The sequence below is a fragment of the Coregonus lavaretus genome (assembly GCF_964263955.1).
Source record: "Coregonus lavaretus genome assembly, chromosome: 34".
NCBI lineage: Eukaryota > Metazoa > Chordata > Actinopteri > Salmoniformes > Salmonidae > Coregonus > Coregonus lavaretus.
The window spans coordinates 30,556,143-30,573,487 of NC_140021.1; the positions used below are offsets into that span (position 1 = coordinate 30,556,143).

Consider the following 17,345-nt stretch of genomic DNA (forward strand, 5'->3'; position numbering starts at 1 on the left):
CCCCAGCTATCTTGGCACGCATACCTTCTGGCACCCACCAGTGACAGAAATAAATACATTGTATTTCCTAATCCTCCAAATCCTATGCAGCTCTCAATATTTCAAACATGAACTAATCCTGTATAAAATACGTAATATAAAAAAAAACAGTCAGATGGATATACATCGGAGTGCTTGCCTACATAACAATCGTAAGTACAGTCAGACCAATATAAAAGCCCACTGTGAGCTACAAAGGCATGAAACTAACTGTGTTAATCAATCTCCCCCTTAGCCTGGAACATAATGCAGGCTGCCCCTGGAGGCGGCCTTGATGCACTTTGTGTCCCGGCCCCTGGTCTGTGAGCATGTCCTGGAGCTAGTGGATTGGTTCGAGCAGCCCAAGAAGTTAATCCTGGTCTTGGAGCATCCAACCTCCTGCATGGACCTTTATGACTACTGCGAGACGATGGGCGGGAAGCTTAACGAGGCCATGGCGAGGGTCATCATGCTCAAGGTGGTGCGACACAGCTACAACTTCCTCCACCGCAATATCAAAGTGGAGAACCTGCTGGTGCAGACGGACACTCTGAATGTCAAGCTCATCGACTTTGGCTGCGGGGATCTGCTGAGGGAGAAACCCTTCAGGGACTTTGCTGGTGAGAGGAGACACAGACTGAATAGCATTGGTGTGGTGAGTTACGGGCAAAGGACCGTAACTGACTATGTTCAACACATCTATGTTTTTCTGTCTGTCTGTCTGTCTCTCTCTCAATTCAATTCGATTTCAATTTAAGGGCTTTATTGGTATGAGAAACGTATGTTAACATTGCCAAAGCAAGTGAAGTAGATAGTAAACAAAAGTGAAATAAACAATAACAATTAACAGTAAACATTACACTCAGAAGTTCCAAAAGAATAAAGACATTTCAAATGTCATATTATGTATATATACAGCGTTGTAACAATGTGAAAATAGTAAAAGTACAAATGTGAAAATACATAAATATAAATATGGCTTGTATTTACAATGGTGTTTGTTCTTCACTGGTTGCCCTTTTCTTGTGGCAACAGGTCACAAATCTTGCTACTGTGATGGCACACTGTGGTATTTCACAGAGTAGATATGGGAGTTTATCAAAATTGGGTTTGTTTTCGAATTCTTTGTGGATCTGTGTAATGTGAGGGAAATATGTGTCTCTAATATGGTCATACATTTGGCAGGAGGTTAGGAAGTGCAGCTCAGTTTCCACCTAATTTTGTGGGCAGTGTGCACATAGCCTGTCTTCTCTTGAGAGCCAGGTCTGCCTACGGCGGCCTTTCTCAATAGCAAGGCTATGCTCACTGAGTCTGTACATAGTCAAAGCTTTCCTTAAATTTGGGTCAGTCACAGTGGTCAGGTATTCTGCCACTGTGTACTCTCTGTTTAGGGCCAAATAGCATTCTATTTTGCTCAGTTTTTTTGATAATTCTTTCCAATGTGTCAAGTCATTCTTTTTGTTTTCTCATGATTTGGTTGGGTCTAATTGTGTTATTGTCCTGGGTCTCTGTGGGGTCTGTTTGTCTCTCTCTCTCTCTCTCTCTCTCTCTCTCTCTCTCTCTCTCTCTCTCTCTCTCTCTCTCTCTCTCTCTCTCTCTCTCTCTCTCTCTCTCTCTCTCTCTCTCTCTCTCTCTCTCTCTCTCTCTCTCTCTCTCTCTCTCAGGCACCACAGAGTTATTCACCCTTGAGTGGGTTCCTGATGGGAAGTACAAGGGGTGCAAAGTAACCATCTGGTCCCTAGGTGTCCTGCTCTTTGGCATGGCATGGAAGGAGGCAGAAATTATCAGAGGATGCCTTCGCTTCAAGAGAATAATCTCCAAAGGTACGTAGGAGCAGTTGGGAGGAGAGTACAGGTGTAGGATCTTAATTAATAAATAAAATGATATTTTAACGTACTTTACCGGTTGTCCGTGCAGCTGATCCTTTTGGCAGTAGGAATGTGAGACAATATATCCAGCACTTACAAAAATATTTTTTGGGCTGCTAACTAAATAGTGTGCCACAAAATGTTGCCAGAAGTTTGCAAAAGTTTGCCACTAGTGGTGAATCTGCGGCAAACCTTTGGCAACAATAATATTTATTGCCACCAGTGGAAAACAGTTTGCCAGAGTTTTTTTTTCTGGCAGACAATTCTCTCAAGAATCTATTTGAATCTGTGGCAAACCTGTGGCAGTAACATTTATTGCACTAGTTGCAAACAGTTTACCAGAAGCCGTTTCTGGTGAACACATGAGTTCCAAGACCAGTAACCGTTGATGAGCAATCAATGGGATTAGAAACCAAGCTATCTAACTAGCTACACTACCTACCAAAGTTGTGTGGTGAGTGTCTAACTTATTTGTTAAACTTCCTAATAAACTTTAACATTTTATAAGCTAAATGATTCCTAGTTAGCAATGTCATGTTTTATGGGATAGAGTGAAACACATTTTGTTGATACCAGTTTCAATCTGTCAGCGCCACTGACTGACTGGCTAGCGCTTAGGTAGCTAATGTTAGCGATCATATTTTTGCACAATTCATGTGATAGGTGATTTGCCTAAACACATATATTGTTTAGGTGAATATGTTGCTGTCGCTTAATACCAACATGCATATCAATATGCTAGCGTCACGGTTCAGTAGCATGTTAGCTAGCACAACAGCTGAGGCAGCTATATGATTTTACATTAAAGCAAAACGTTACTTTTGCAGATGGATACCCTTCCCCTACCCGTGGTGTTGGGAGAGGCTGTATTGGGAGGAGGATGCAACAACAACCTAGAAATATGTTTGTAGTGCACTCACTCATAACACTTTGTTTTGTGTGATGAATTTGTGTATCGTCTTCAAGATTAAGGTAAGTAAATGCATGTATTATTCTCATAAATGTAGCCCATACATTCATTCTTTGTAACAATTAGATCTTTCATTGCTTTAAACAAGTTTAAAGGCAAAAATACAGATTGAGGCCTTCAATCAAACTGAGGACAGAGAAATATGTGTGCACCAGACAGGTCAAGGATTCTTGCATATATGGCTTTGAGATGCTGGGTTCCAGGCATTGGGTCAATAGTTGGGTTGTTTGTGCTGGGCTATTAAGGTTGGGCTATGGATATTTGACCCAGCCAGTGGGTTAATTCTCACGCCACCAGCGCATGAAGCATGTGAAATCCACCAGAATACTTGCAAGTATTCTAGTTCTAGTGCGACTACAGGAAAGTATAATTACATCAACTTTTCAAAGCGCTGGTAGTGCGTTCAGATTTCTATCACCTGACGCATGTGCAGAACCATTTAAGATCAAATCAAATCAAATTTTATTGGTCACATGCGCCGAATACAACAGGTGCAGACATTACAGTGAAATGCTTACTTACAGCCCTTAACCAACAGTGCATTTATTTTTAACAAAAAAAGTAAAAATAAAACAACAACAAAAAAAGTGTTGAGAAAAAAAAGAGCAGAAGTAAAATAAAATAACAGTAGGGAGGCTATATATACAGGGGGGTACCGTTGCAGAGTCAATGTGCGGGGGCACCGGCTAGTTGAGGTAGTTGAGGTAATATGTACATGTGGGTAGAGTTAAAGTGACTATGCATAAATAATTAACAGAGTAGCAGCAGCGTAAAAAGGATGGGGTGGGGGGGCAGTGCAAATAGTCCGGGTAGCCATGATTAGCTGTTCAGGAGTCTTATGGCTTGGGGGTAAAAGCTGTTGAGAAGTCTTTTGGACCTAGACTTGGCACTCCGGTACCGCTTGCCGTGCGGTAGCAGAGAGAACAGTCTATGACTAGGGTGGCTGGAGTCTTTGACAATTTTGAGGGCCTTCCTCTGACACCGCCTGGTATAGAGGTCCTGGATGGCAGGAAGCTTGGCCCCAGTGATGTACTGGGCCGTACGCACTACCCTCTGTAGTGCCTTGCGGTCGGAGGCCAAGCAGTTGCCATACCAGGCGGTGATGCAACCAGTCAGGATGCTCTCGATGGTGCAGCTGTATAATTTTTTGAGGATCTGAGGACCCATGCCAAATCTTTTCAGTCTCCTGAGGGGGAATAGGCTTTGTCGTGCCCTCTTCACGACTGTCTTGGTGTGTTTGGACCATTATAGTTCGTTGGTGATGTGGACACCAAGGAACTTGAAGCTCTCAACCTGTTCCACTACAGCCCTGTCGATGAGAATGGGGGCGTGCTCACTCCTCTTTTTTTTCCTGTAGTCCACAATCATCTCCTTTGTCTTGGTCACGTTGAGGGAGAGGTTGTTGTCCTGGCACCACACGGCCAGGTCTCTGACCTCCTCCCTATAGGCTGTCTCATCGTTGTCGGTGATCAGGCCTACCACTGTTGTGTCGTCGGCAAACTTAATGATGGTGTTGGAGTCGTGCCTGGCCATGCAGTCATGGGTGAACAGAGAGTACAGGAGGGGACTGAGCACGCACCCCTGAGGGGCCCCCGTGTTGAGGATCAGTGAGCTTAGAGGGCACTATGGTGTTGAATGCTGAGCTGTAGTCAATGAATAGCATTCTCACGTAGGTGTTCCTCTTGTCCAGGTGGGAAAGGGCAGGGTGGAGTGCAATAGAGATTGCATCATCTGTGGATCTGTTGGGGCGGTATGCAAATTGGAGTGGGTCTAGGGTTTCTGGGATAATGCTGTTGATGTGAGCCATGACCAGCCTTTCAAAGCACTTCATGGCTACAGACGTCAGTGCTACGGGTCGGTAGTCATTTAGGCAGGTTATCTTAGAGTCCTTGGGCACGGGGACTATGGTGGTCTGCTTGAAACATGTTGGTATTACAGACTCAGTCAGGGACATGTTGAAAATGTCAGTGAAGACACTTGCCAGTTGGTCAGCACATGCTCGGAGTACACGTCCTGGTAATCCGTCTGGCCCTGCGGCCTTGTGAATGTTGACCTGCTTAAAAGTCTTACTCACATCGGCTACGGAGAGCGTGATCACATAGTCATCCGGAACAGCTGGTGCTCTCATGCATGCTTCAGTGTTGCTTGCCTCAAAGCGAGCATAGAAGTGGTTTAGCTCGTCTGGTAGGCTTGTGCACGAGCTCGGCAAGTGTGCATGCGTCTTGTGCATGTATTTTTTTCTAGAAATCTGAACGCACTACCAGCGCTTTGAAAAGTTGATGTAATTATACTTTCCTGTGGATATGTTGTCTCACATTTCTACCGCCAAAAGGACCAACCACACAGACGACCGGTAAAGTATGTTAAAATATCATTTTATTCAACATTCTGGCTTGTAGAGGTCATGAGAGGAAACTTTCCTGATTCAAATGCTAATTTCTGCCCAAAGTAGAATTCAAAGCAATTCAAAGTGTGGTTTCTAAGCAAAGATAGTGCCAGTATAAGGGCTATGAAAGACAGGATGCAGAAGGACGGAAAATTATTGCATTTGGGATTGTCAACAGTAGCTAGCTAACATCAACCAACTACTTCCTGTTTTGTCTTCTTCTGCAGTGGCGAAAAGCCAGTGTAGTCTGGCTGTAGTGTTGTGACTACTTATTTACTACCAACAATAAGTAGTAAAAATCTCTACCTGATTACTACTGGAAACACTACTGTTTTCCTACTGAACACTACAAAACTGTACTTGTGTATCCTGAGTAGTGCATAAACTACACATTCACTACACAATCCCTACAAGTCTCTACATAGTCACTACTGCACAAATAGGTTTTGTGTAGTAATTCAGTAGTACTTTTTCATGAGGGCAGTCTGCTTTCTGTGGTGGTGATTTGTGATAGTGGGATTTATTCACTAAAACATGCGTTAGTTCAATGGTTGTTGTTTTGGAGACGGATAGATAGGCCATACTTTTTTCATTGCTCAAATATATTTTTCTGGGTGAGTATGTCTTTGAGAGCATTCATGTCTGACTGTGTGTATGACATTATGGTAGTCGAGTCAACAACACTGTATGCTTTGTGTGGGTTCACCAATGATGTATGGTGTTGACACCTTCTTCTAACCCTGCTGCCTCTGTTCTTGCAGCAGCAGAAGTTTGGCTCTGAGACTGAAGAAGTTTCAGTTACCATTCTTCCCCACCCACACATTCCAGATGTGGTGCTTCTTTCTCTCTTCAAACTGTCAGCCAAATATGAGTCCACTCCACAGAGGGAAAGGGGAAAAACACTCTTTACAGATGGAAAAATCCTAGCTCTGGTCCAGGGCTTTGAATAATCCCAAACCCTCTCCAAAATCACTCCCTCCACTGGCCAGAATTGCCAAAACCACACATGATTTCATAAAATTACCACAGAAATAACAGTTTCCTAACTTAAATCTCACTATGCAAAAACACCATGCACATTGGGTTTGGCATTCTTCTATGTAACCAAATCAACAACAGAACAAAAAGACACAAAGAAAGCCCTCATAAACCAACAATTGCTAAGAATGCCACGATAACTGTAGCTTATGTTATAAAATAAAAAACATTTAATTGTAGGCAAATCTCTCTTCTGCTCTCAATCTTTCCTAGAATTAGCCCTTAAAGGGATAGTTTGGGATTTTGGCAATGAGGCCCTTTATCTACTTCCCCAGAGTCAGATTAACTTGTGGATACACATTTTATGTATCTGTGTCCAGTATGAAGGAAGTATGAAGGAAGTTAGAGGTAGTTTTGTGTGCCAATGCTAACTAGCGTTAGCGCAATGACTGGAAGTCTACACTAGTTAGCAATTGCGCAAAGACTAGATAGCAACTTCCTTCAAACTGCACGCAGAGACATAAAAATGGTATCCACAAGTTCATCAGACTCTGGTCAAAATCCCGAACTATACCGTTAACTGCTACTGTTGGTATGCATGTGTGTGTGATGGGATCATATACAGTGCCCTCCACAATTATTGGCACCCCTGTTTAAGATGTGGTCGAGGACTTCCAAAAATACTCCTTTTTTTTTAAACAACATAGAACCCAAATGCAAAAAAAGAGAAAAATCCAACCTTTTATTTAAGTACATTACTTTGGTGTAAAAAAAAATAATCACACATTTAGAAAAAATAAACTTGACATCATGTGTCCCACAATTATTGGCACCCCTGATGTTAATACTTTGTACAACCCCCTTTTGCCAACAAGACAGCACTTAATCTCCTCCTATAACATTTCACAAGATTGGAGAACACAGAGAGAGGGATCTTTGACCATTCTTCTTTGCATAATCTTTCTAGATCATCCAGTGTCCTGGGTCCTCTCTTATGCACTCTCCTCTTTAGCTCGCCCCACAGGTTTTCGATTGGGTTGAGGTCTGGGGACTGAGATGGCCATGGGAGGACCTTGAGTTTGTGACTGCTGAACCATTTTTGTGTAGATTTTGCCACATGTTTTGGATCATTATCCTGCTGAAAGACCCAATGACGACCCATCTTCAGCTTTCTGGCAGAGGCCATCAGGTTTTTATTTAAAATGTCCTGGTAGTTCAAAGCGTTCATAATGCCATGCACCCTAACAAGGTTCCCAGGGCCTTTGGAAGAGAAACAGGCCCACAGCATCACAGATCTTCCACCATACTTCACGGTGGGCATGAGGTGCTTTTCGGCATACTCATCTTTTGTTTTACGCCAGACCCACTTAGAGTGTTTGTTGCCAAAAAGCTCAATCTTAGTCTCATCTGACCAAAGCACACGATCCCAGTTGAAGTCCCAGTGCCGCTTAGCAAACTCCAGACGTTTACGTTTGTGAGTGTTAGTGAGAAAAGGCTTTTTCCTTGCATGCCTCCCAAACAGCTTGTTGGCATGTAGAGAGCGTCTGATGGTTGTTCTGGAGACTTTGTGACCCCAAGATGCCACTCTTTGATGCAATTCTGTGACAGTGAGCTTAGGACTTTTTTTTACTTCTCTTACCATCCTCCTCACTGTGCGTTGTGGCAAGATAAACTTGGGACCTCTTCCAGCCTTGTTTGTCACTGTTCCAGTTGTTTTAAACTTCTTAATGATTCCTCTGACTGTAGATACGGGCAAGTTAAGGCGAGTGGCTATTTTCTTGTAGCCATTGCCTGACTTATGAAGGTCGACACAAATCTGCCTTACTTGAATGGTGTGTTCTCTTGTCTTTGCCATGTTGACAAATGGGTAAGAGAATTAGGCCTCTGTGTCACGTCATATTTATACCCCAGGGAAACAGGAAGTCATGAATTACTAATTAAAAGTTCCTAGATACCCTGACCAACTTTAGCAACTACAGAAAAATATATTTTAAAAAAAATCAATTAAAATGTTCAGCGGAATTGTTAGGGGTGCCAATAATTGTGGGACACATGATTTCAAGTTTTTTTTTTTCTAAATGTGTGAATTTTTTTTTTACCACCAAAGTAATGTACTTAAATAAAAGGTTGGATTTTTCTCTTTTTTTGCATTTGGGTTCTATGTTGTTTAAAAAAAAAATAGAATTTTTGGAAGTCCTCGACCACATCTTAAACAGGGGTGCCAATAATAGTGGAGGGCACTGTAAGTGGTACCTCTGATCTTCAGCGCTGTTCATCGCCTCTCTTTTGCATGCTTGTGTGTGAAAGAGAGAGAGATCATTTGCATCCCAAATGGCACCCCATTCTCTATTTAATGCACTACTTTTGACCAGAGCTCTATGGTGCACTATACAGCATATAGGGAATAGGTTACCATTTGAGGTGTAACCATAGCATATAAGCGGCAACTCTGAATGTGTTTGACTGACCCTTGACCTTTGACCCCCAGGCCCGTGGTCCAGCTCAGATCTGAGGTCATAGTAGGAGCTCAGTGTGGCAGTAATATTCTGAGGGGGGCGCACGTCTTTGCACTAAGTATAAGAGAACCTCATGCACTTCAACTAGAAACAAAGGACAGTACACTTTTTCTTCAGACTTCTTTAGTCCCCCCCCAAAAAAAATACAGTTCTGATAAATGTAACAGCTGCATAATGTATTAAGATACTCAGAGCTTTTAAAAACTTCTTCCATTAACAGAATTATCGCACATAAACCATTGTGTAATGAGGTCCTGATAATCAATGGAATCCAGAGTTCTTCTATGGTCATTTCATTTTAGGGGAAAATACTGTACATATCAATGTTGTGATACTCGTTGCGTTCACAATCTCTTCTAGAAGAGTAGTAACTCATAAATATGTTACCTGTTCTTTCTCTGGCTGTCTCAGTCATGAAGACAGGCTGTCTCAGTCATGAAGACGGTGTCTTTCTTCTCGGACCTGGAGGTGAAGCGCACAAGGGGGAACAAGGACTTCCAGGGAAAGAAAGTGTTTGTGGGAAATGGAGTCGCTGATATGGACCAACTCCAATATCTTCTGCTCAGACGAAGTAGGTAGAGACACTTAGGTCTGGGCCCGTATTCATAAAGTGTCTCAGAGTAGGAGTGCTGATCTAGGATCAGCTTTACCTTTTAGATAATAATGAATAAGATTAAATGGACTTGGGGAACCTGATCCTAGATCAGCACTTCTACTCTGAGACGCATTATGAATATGGACCCTGGATAGACTGGTATTGCAGTGTTATACATATTGTTCTCTGTAGTATGGTTTGAATGATGAAATAATGATCAAGCAGAGGCCTCATTGAATAAAGCAGGCACAATGTCACCTCCTCTGCCCATCTAGGGGTGTTGACATTGCTGCCCTGATGGGGGGACAGGTGCGAGACTGTAGGGGGGGCTCTGCTGGGCCTTGAAGACACTGGCTATGTCCCAATTATCTCTCCTTCCTCCCAGTGTCTACAGTCGTGGTCAAAGGTTTTGAGAATGACACAAATACTAATTTTCACAAAGTCTGCTGCCTCAGTTTTGATGATGGCAATATGCATATACTCCATAATGTCATGAAGAGTGATCAAATGAATTGCAATTCATTGCAAAGTCCCTCTTTGCCATGAAAATAAACTTAATCCCAAAAAACATATCCACTGCATTTCAGCCCTGCCACAAAAGGACCAGCTGCCATCACGTCAGTGATTCTCTCATTAACACAGGTGAGAGTGTTGACGAGGACAAGGCTGGAGATCACTCTGTCATGCTGATTGAGTTAGAATAACAGACTGGACGCTTTAAAAGGAGGGTGGTGCTTGAAATCATTGTTCTTCCTCTGTTAACCATGGTTACCTGCAAGGAAACACGTGCCGTCATCATTGTTTTGCACAAAAAGGGCTTCACAGGCAAGGATATTGCTGCTAGTAAGATTGCACCTAAATTAACCATTTATCGTATCATCAAGAACTTCAAGCAGAGGGGTTCAATTGTTGTGAAGAAGGCATCAGGGCACCCAAGAAAGTCCAGCAAGTGCCAGGACTGTCTCCTAAACTGCGGGATCGCGGCACCACCAGTGCAGAGCTTGCTCAGGAATGGCAGCAGGCAGGTGTGAGTGCATCTGCACGCACAGTGAGGCGAAGACTTTTGGAGGATGGCCTGGTGTCAAGAAGGGCAACAAAGAAGCCACTTCTCTCCAGGAAAAACATCAGGGACAGACTGATATTCTGCAAAAGGTACAGGGATTGGACTGCTGAGGACTAGGCTAAAGTCATTTTCTCTGATGAATCCCCTTTCCGATTGTTTGGGGCATCCGGAAAACACCTTGTCCGGAGAAGACAAGGTGAGCGCTACCATCAGTCCTGTGTCATGCCAACAGTAAAGCATCCTGAGACCATTCATGTGTGGGGTTGCTTCTCAGCCAAGGGAGTGGGCTCACTCACAATGTTGCCTAAGAACACATCCAGGGAATAAAGAATGGTACCAACACATCCTCCGAGAGCAACTTCTCCCAACCATCCAAGAACAGTTTGGTGATGACCAATGCCTTTTCCAGCATGATGGAGCACCTTGCCATAAGGCAAAAGTGATAACTAAGTGGCTCCGGGAACAAAACATCGACATTTTGGGTCCATGGCCAGGAAACTCCCCAGACCTTAATCCCATTGAGAACTTCAAGCATTGATTATGCAAGAATGGGCTGCCATTAGTCAGGATGTGGCCCAGAAGTTAATTGACAGCATGCCAGGGCAGATTGCAGAGGTCTTGAAAAAGAAGGGTCAACACTGCAAATATTGACTCTTTGCATAATCTTAATGTATTGTCAATAAAAGTATTTGACACTTATGGAATGCTTGTAATTATACTTCAGTATACCATAGTAACATCTGACAAAAATATATCATAACACTGAAGCAGCGAACTTTGTGAAGACCAATACTTGTGTCATTCTCAAAACCTTTGACCTCGACTGTACACTTATTCACTTCCCTTCATAGATTTGAAAGGAAATGACTGGTTTATGGAAACTCCCTCTAGCCCATGCCTACACCAATCCAAATGCTTTCAGATTTGTGCAAAGTAGTGAAAGAGTATGCACTCCAGGACGCACAAATAGAAATGTACAGTGCTTTCATAAAGTATTCATACCCTTTTCTTATTCCACATTTGTTGTGTTACAGCCTGAATTCAACATGCCTAGCTCTATTCCATTTATTTTTATCCTACAAAACTGACTAGTCCTTGCCGATGACAAGTATACCCATAACATGATGCAGCTAACATCATGCTTGAAAATATGAAGAGTGGTACTGAGTGATGTTTTGGATTTGCCACATTTACATGTACATTTTAGTCATTTAGTAGACGCTCTTATCCAGAGCGACTTACAGTTAGTCACATAAGGCTTTGTATTCAGGACATAAAGTTAATTTCTTTGCCACATTTTTTGCAGTTTTACTTTAGAGCCTTATTGCAAACAGGATGCATGTTTTTTGAATATGATTATTCTTTCCAGGTTTCCTTCTTTTCACTTTGTAATTTAGGTTAGTATTGTGGAGTAACTACAATGTTGTGGATCCATCTTCAGTTTTCTCCTATCACAGCAATTCAACTCTGTAACTGTTTTAAAGTCACCATTGGCCTCATAGTGAAATCCCTGAGTGGTTTCCTTCCTCTCCGGCAACTGAGTTAGGAAGTACGCCTGTATCTTTGTAGTGACTGGGTGTATTGATACACTATCCAAAGTGTAATTAATAACTTCACCCATGCTCAAAGAGATATTCAATGTCTGCTCTCTCCCCCCCCCCCCCCCCCCCCCCCCCCATCTACCAATAGGTGCCCTTCTTTGCGAGGCATTGGAAAACCTCCCTGGTCTTTCTGGTTTTTAATTCACTGCTCAACTGCGGGACCGAACAGATAATTGTATGTGTGGGGTACAGAGATGAGGTAGTTATTCAAAAATCATGTTAAACACTATTATTGCACACAGAGTCCATGCAACTTATTATGTGACTTGTTAAGCACATTTTTACTTCTGAACTTATTTAGGCTTGCCATAACAAAGGGGTTGAATACTTATTGACTCGAGACATTTCAACTTCTCATATTTTATTAATTTGTAAAAATGTCTAAAAACATAATTCCAGTTTGACATTATGGGGTATTGTGTGTAGGCCAGTGACATGAAATGTCAATTTTAAATTCAGGCTGTAACACAACAAAATGAGGAGAAGGTCAAGGGATGTGAATACTTTCTGAAGGCATTGTCTTCTCCATTTGTACATTGCATCCACTTGTCCACAAGGTGGAGCTGTTGTGCTATGTTGGGCTCTCTTCCCAACTGCTACCTGGTTTGCTGTTTTTACCTTTGCTGCTCACTTGGTTTGTCCCTCGCAGGGAGAGGTAGTGGCCCTGGATAAGATCAGAGGCAAGGTGGAGCACATCCATCAGAACACCAAGGCGCTGCATCTGGACTGCATCAAAGCCCACTGCTTCAACAGCACCAAGGCTGTGTGCACTTACCAGGCCCAGGACACTGAAAATACGGAATGTGAGTAATAGCATGCATCCCAAATTGCACCCAATTCCTTATGTAGTGCACTACTTTTGACCAGAGCCTTTCAAAAGTAGTGCACTATGTAGGTAATAGGGTGCCATTTGGAACACTGACATGGACATCACTTTGACGCTCTCAATGTTATTCTAAGCTCTGTACTTGCCTAGCATGAGTACTAATTCAGAGACGTTCATACTTTTATTTCATCCTGTCTTCAGGTCCACCCTTCCCTCCAGAGTGTTTTGTCCGGGTGCTGCTGGACGCTCCTTGTAGCAGTCTGGGACAGAGACCCAGCATGGCCTGTACCTGGAGCCTGAAGGAGATCTGCTTCTACCAGCGCAAGCTCTTCCCCACAGTTTGTCTCAAACACACACGCACAAACACACACACACAGATGCATGCACGCACGCTCGAACACATGCCTGCTCGAATACACACACAAGCACACAGTGGCTGTGACTAGCATGCATGCACGCACGCATACACTTACCTCACATAACATTGGCCATGACCAGTGCTGACCAGTAGAGGACAGTGTGGCTAAGACAGATTGTTGTAGAGCTCTGGGCTCCGTTACTCTGATGGAAAGCTTAAGTACAGCCGGCAGATGGATTACTTTGGGGAGGTTAGGGTCCAATAGTGAGCACATCACTTATCCCAGCGGCACAAAGCGCTCCGTCAGTGTCCACTGGAGTTTCCTGAAGGCCATTTAATATCTAGGCTCTGGAGAGACTGCAGTAAGGTGAATATGTGCGTACAGTGCTAGCGTTCGGACAATGCGATTTCTATCTATTGAGAGATTAGGGCCTGTTAAGGATTGTTTACTGTGAGTGTGACCTTGGTGTGCGTGTGTGTGTGTGTCTGTTGTGTGTGTGTGTGTCTGTCTGTGTGTGTGTCTGTGTTTGTGTATATAATTGGCAGGCGGTACGGCTCCTGAAATGCGGTGGGGTCCTGGTGTACAGCAGCTGCACTGTGACTCTGGCAGAGAACGAGGAGGAGGTGGCCTGGGCCCCTCAACACCTTCCCCTGCCTCAAACTGCGGCCTCGGGTAACACATACACACTGACTGTCTCTGTCAGGAGCCCCACATCGGAGTAGAGGTCATGCTGGGACCTGGCCTGTCACCTGAGCAGCTGCTTCTCCTCCAGAGGTTCACTCCAGAGTTGGGCTGGAGCGTAGCCGAGGCTAGGGGGCAGGACGGCCCCACACAGCAACCAGAGTCCTCTACCCCAACCCCCCTCGCTCACCAAGCCAACAAGGACACTATTGGCTTCTTCATCGCCAATTTCCTGAAGAGCTGACAGGACTAGACTAGTAGTACTCTCCCTTTCCTGATTAGAACAAAACTGTTCTCCCTGCCTTCACATGGAGCCTGCAGAGAGGAAGAATTGTGTTTACGCCTCTCCCTGTGCTGTTTATCCACCTCTTAGTGCCTGCCTGGCTGCCTACTAAAACACTGGGCCATATAGGGATGAGTTGTATAAACAGAGAGGGGAGGAGAGAAGGGTGGGATTGGACTGAGCAAGATAAAACAATTTTTTAGGGCGAGTAAGGGAGAAAATATAGAGTGAGTGAGTATCAGTGAATGCAGTTCTGCCGTCGCCATAACAACAGTGACGACACAGCTGCCATGGTGACATTGGATTTGCTGGCTCTGGGAGTGGGGATCAGGAAGTAGTGTGCTGAAAGAGGTCACAAGAGGTATTAACAATTTACTGCCTTTTAAGGTGGATTTACATTAGTAAAATATGTCTTGCGAGATCTATCTCTCTTCAACATCAGATTTGAAGCTTTTATTTTTACACTAGTCTTGGATGTGGTGTGTCCAAAGCAGAGACTTAGATAGACATTGCTTCATTGTATCTGTCCCATTATGGCGTCTGTGAAAGCACGGGCAGTGTCATTAAGGCCATCTCCATTTTGAAGTAGTACATTTCCTTCTTCTACTACTAATATGAGTTGGCAAAAAAACTGAAAGGGTGCATACTGCCACCTGGAGTGTGTAAATATTTTATTAGGATCCCCATTAGCCGACACCAATGGTGACAGCTAGTCTTACTGGGGTCCGACACATAACGAAAAAGACATTACAAACATTAACATGTAGTGTGTGTGCATCTATCAGTTACACATACATGTCAGTACATATAAAAAGTAGGTCACATGGGGATAGGCATTGTGCCATGAGGTGTTGCTTTATTACATTTTTTAAAACTAGGTTTGCGGTTCACTTGTGCTATATGAGATGGAAGGGAGTTCCATGCAATCATGGCTCTGTATAATACTGCGTGTTTCCTTGAATTTGTTCTGGACCTGGGGACGGTGAAATGACCCTTGATGGCATATCTGGTAGGGTAAGTGTGTGTGTGTGTGTGTGTCAGTGCTGTGTGTAAGTTGACAATGCAAACAATTTGTAATTTCCAACACATTCATGTTTCTTATAAAAGCAAGAAGTGATGCAGTAAGTCTTTCCTCAACTCTTAGCCAAGAGAGACTGGCATGCATAGTATTGATATTAGCCTGCTTACAGTGAAGATCAAAAAACACACTCTGTTCTGGACCATCTGCAGCTTAACTAGGTCCTTCTTTTCAGCACTTGAACATATGACTGGACAATAATTGTTAGAGCCATTTGTTAGACCTGTTTATAGAAGTGACCTTATAGTAAGCTTAGCCATTACAATAATCAAGATAAGATCAAATTAGAGCCTGCAGGACTTGCTTTGCAGAGTGTTGGGTCAAAAAAGCAGAGCATCTCTTTATCACAGACAGACCTCTCCCCATCTTTACAACCATTGAAGCTATATGTTTTGACCATGACAGTTTACAATCTAAGGTAACACCAAGTAATTTAGTCTCCTCAACTTGCTCAACAGCCACACCATTCATTACCAGATTCAGCTGAGGTCTAGAACTTAGGGAATGATATGTACCAAATACAATGCTCTTAGTTTTAGAGATGTTCAGGACCAGTTTATTACTGGCCACCCATTCTAAAACTGACTGCAACTCTTTGTTTAGGGTTGCAGTGACTTCACTAGCTGTGGTTGCTGATGCATATAGGCTTGAATCATCAGCATAGATGGATACACAGGCTCTGTTTAATGCCAGTGGCAGGTCATTTGTAAAAATAGAAAAGAGTAGAGGGCCAAGAGAGCTGCCATGCGGTACACCACACTTTACATGTTTAACATTAGAGAAGCTTCCATTAAAGAAACCCCTCTGTGTTCTATTAGATACATGTAGATAGCTCTGAATCCACGATGTGGCAGAAGTTGAAAAGCCATGACATACATTTTTTCTACAACAGGTTATGGTCAATACTATCAAAGGCTGCACTGAAATCTAACAGTACAGCTCCCACAATCGTCGTATTATCAATTTCTTTCAACCAATCATCAGTCATTTGTTTCAGTGCAGTACATTTTGAGTGCCCTTCTCTATAACCATGCTGAAAGTCGGTGGTTAATTTGTTTACAGAGAAATAGCATTGTATTTTCCAACAGTTTGCTGAGAGCTGGCAGCAAGCTGATAGGTCAGCTGTTAGGACCAGTAAAGGCCGCTTTACCATTCTTGGGTAGCAGAATTACTTTGGCTTCCCTCCAGGCCTGAGCACAAACATTTTCCTCTAGGCTCAGATTAAAGAAATGACAGATAGGAGTGGCTATAGAGTCTGCTACCATCCTCAGTAGCTTTCCATCTAAGTTGTCAATGCCAGGAGGTTTGTCATTATTGATCGATAACAATAATTGTTCCGCCTCTCCCACACTAACTTTACAAAATTCAAATTTACAATGCTTTTCTTTCATCATTAGTTTTTTTAATGCATAAATACGATGGCTCACTGTTCGTTGTAGGCATTTCCTACGTAAGTTTGCCCACTTTGCCAATGAAGTAATCATTAAAATAATTGGCAACATCAAATGGTTTTGTGACCAATAAGCCATCTGATTCGTTGAAAGATGGAGATGAATTTGTATTTCTGCCCATAATTTCATTTAAAGTACTCCAAAGTAGTTTTTCCATCATTCTTTATAGCAATGATCTTGGCTTCATAATACAGCTCTTTTTGTTGAGTTTAGTCACATCATTTCTCAATTTGCAGTAAGTCAGCCAGTCAGATGTGCAGCCAGACTCCGTTTGCCCCATCTCTTTCAACCATACAGTTTTTCAATTCCTCATCAATTCATGGAGCCTTAACAGTTATTATTATTTATTTTTTTTACCCCTTTTTCTCCCCAATTGGTAGTTACAGTCTTGTCCCATCACTGCAACTCCTGTACGGACTCAGGAGAGGCGAAGGTCAAGAGCCAGCTTTTGGAACATTGGCTTTCCTGGATATAGCCACTATATTGTGATCACTGCATCCAATGGGTACGGATACAGCTTTAGAACAAAGTTCTACAGTATTAGTAAAACATTTATCAATACTTGTAGATTATCTAGTTCCTGTAGTGTTTGTAAACATCCTGGTAGGTTGATTAATAACCTGAACCAGATTACAGGCACTAGCTTGATAAAAACCTGTCAATATTTCGGTC

At 42.9% G+C, this 17,345-nt stretch overlaps 1 pseudogene across 1 annotated transcript; it reads left to right on the plus strand.

Moving 5' to 3' along the window:
• Window positions 1-313: 313 nt before the first annotated feature.
• On the plus strand, window positions 314-14,105 carry LOC311108918 (tRNA (cytosine(72)-C(5))-methyltransferase NSUN6-like; annotated as a pseudogene). The gene is made up of 5 exons: window positions 314-673; window positions 12,645-12,798; window positions 13,023-13,159; window positions 13,726-13,852; window positions 13,884-14,105. The product of its transcript is annotated as a tRNA (cytosine(72)-C(5))-methyltransferase NSUN6-like (transcript).
• The last annotated feature ends 3,240 nt before the right edge of the window (window positions 14,106-17,345 follow it).